Genomic DNA, 2664 nt, shown 5'->3' with positions numbered 1-2664 from the left:
TATTCCCCAAAGTGCTGTCCAACTGCTTAAATAGTATGTAAATATTTTGCAGATACTCTTTAGCTGCAAGCACATAATGTTTCCACACCAAGTTTTTCAGGCTTTTTCCCAATGTCCCAGCAATGCTGTTGGAAGAGCAGGCAGAGAACAGGGGCACACTGGGGTTGGAGAGAAGGCATGAGTCCAGACCAGGGCATTCAGGGACAAGGACAAATGACCCAGGACCTCCTCTTGGAATGAGAAACCATAGCAGCTTCGCAGTTCATCCGTGGTATCCAGTGACTTCACTGTGCTGCTGTGCCAAATGGGATGGAGGTCCTAGGTTCAGGTGAACAGAGTGAAACTACTCAGCTGGGAGAGGAGACCATCAGTGGAGATGATGGAGCCTCAGTGGGACTCCAGAGAAGGTGCCCACCAGGCAGCAATTATATGCTCTCTTGCACCCTACAGGAACTGGAGCGCATCAAATGCAACCACCAGGTCTTACACCAAAACAAGCACAGAGCGGCTGTGGTCTGTGTAAATCAAAATTAAACCACAGAGCCCATGGGATGTCTTGGTAGTCAGGCTTTCACATAAATCCCAGAAGCCAGTCCATTTATTCATGGAAGAGAAAGAGGTCTGCAAAAGCTTGTTAGATACAATTTCCGGCATAGAACTGCTGAAGGCTAAGGCAGCATAGCAGGAAAGTATTGGTACCTGGTTTTCTTCTCTTCCTAGACAATTCTTGCTGGTCACTCTAGGAGACAGGACATTAAGTTGACTTGACCCTTGAGCTGAGTCTGTATGATATTTTCTTTTAATTTATTTTTCTGTGCAAAAAATCATATTTTTGTATATTCAGGCTGGAGAGCAAAGCTTGAAAAAAAGGTCAAAACCCATGAAAATTCACTGTGGTAGTTCTCTGCTTTTTACCCAGTTTCATGATTATTTTTAGGGTCTGGCTTATTTGAGTGTTCGCAGTCACCTGTCCTGAGCCTCACTGTGTCTTGTCAGAGTCCAGGCCTAGACATTAGGAGGAGAGTTCTTTTACTATCTTCCCTTCACCTTGCCATTTCCATTAATTCCCATCTGTAGACTGATTTTCTCTGTTTTTTACCTTGGGGTATCAACCCCCCTGATTTCTCTGTAGCCTGTGATATCAGACTTTTCAGTATTTTAACGCTGGTGATGTTTCAGCAGTGCACAACAGACTTTGCTGAAACAGAGGCATGTGAAGAAGAGCCTTTCAAACTGGTAGACTTTGTGGGGTGATTAAAACCTCCAATTTTCCCATTTTCAGCCCTTCTCTTACACAGGTTTGGAAACAGCACCTCAGTCAAAACGGAAACATACCATGGGAGTTTCCTGTCTGGAAAACCTAGTTACTAATCCTTGCTGGACAAGGAAGAACTTCACCCAGAATCAAATGTCTCAGTGCATCAGGAGCACTGGAATATGGCAGGACATCCCAACCATGAAGGACTGTCTGCCAGGCACCTTCAGCAGTGCTCAGAAGCTGTTCCAGGAAAAATCATCACGTGGGGAAAATAACTCCAGACTAACATGAAAACAGAGGCTTTCTGAGGAAGCATCCTATGCCAGCATTGACTCATGCCAAGGCTTCTCCAATTAAAGAAAAAAAAAAAAGAAGAAAGGAAAAAAGGGAGGAGAGAACAACCAGTCACTCCCAAAATAGGCAAGACAGTGAAACCATGGAAAACCCAGAAGACTTCTTTTCACTTGCCCATTTCCCTTGGCCTCACAGACCGGCACATCTGGTAGATTAAAGGCTGGGAGGATAAGACATGTAGCGGGGAGCCCCAGGGGCCTGTCAGGGAGTTTGGCACTTGCTGCTGGGCTTTCTGATGCTGCAAAATAAGGTCTTAAGCCACTCTGCAAACTGGTAGATTAAAGGCTGGGAGGATAAGACATGTAGCGGGGAGCCCCAGGGGCCTGTCAGGGAGGTTGGCAATTGCTGCTGGGCTTTCTGATGCTGCAAAATAAGGTCTTAAGCCACTCTGCAATTGTAAACACAACTTGGGGCCAGGAGGCAGAGGCCAAAGCAGATCGACTCTCAGCCCCAGAAAAGCATGTGGCTCTTAGTAGTGTGACACAAGAAGGGAAATATAGCAAAATGCAGGCTGGGTCCTTCCAGGCAGCTGAAGTTCAAGTTATTTCCTCATTGCAAAATACCTTAAGGGACAGGCAATTTTCCCACCAAATTTGGCAAGAGGATGACAGAGATCCTACTGGCTGCTCGGCAATTTTTCCCCTCAGCAAATCAGAAGCAGTTATTTGCTTGATGGCTGAACGTTGTCAGGAAACTCACCGCATTTCTCCAGCGAGACTCTTGCTTTGTGCACTCTCCTGAAAGTCACCTGTGCACTAAGACTCGAAACAACCTCAGCCTATTGAAAAGTGTGAGCAAATTAGTCATCTCAAGACCTTTAAAAAAATTGCTGTTCGACTGAAGCCATTGGTGTCTGAGACTGGCTGCTGACGGCTGTCGCCAGGGCTACAGCTGGCTGGATGGCACTGCTTGTGTGAGGCTTGAGCTCGGTATAAGACATAGTTGTTTTTAACGTGCTCCTGCATGCCCCAAGCTCAACCCCCCCCCCCGGAAACCCAAAAAAAAAAAAACCACCAAAAACAAACCAAAACCAACCCTCAACACCTTAAAAA

The sequence above is a fragment of the Buceros rhinoceros genome, unplaced genomic scaffold (assembly GCF_000710305.1).
Source record: "Buceros rhinoceros silvestris isolate BGI_N320 unplaced genomic scaffold, ASM71030v1 scaffold4061, whole genome shotgun sequence".
Classification (NCBI taxonomy): domain Eukaryota; kingdom Metazoa; phylum Chordata; class Aves; order Bucerotiformes; family Bucerotidae; genus Buceros; species Buceros rhinoceros.
The sequence above is the reverse complement of the archived record's forward strand: the minus strand, read 5'-3'. Positions refer to the sequence as shown.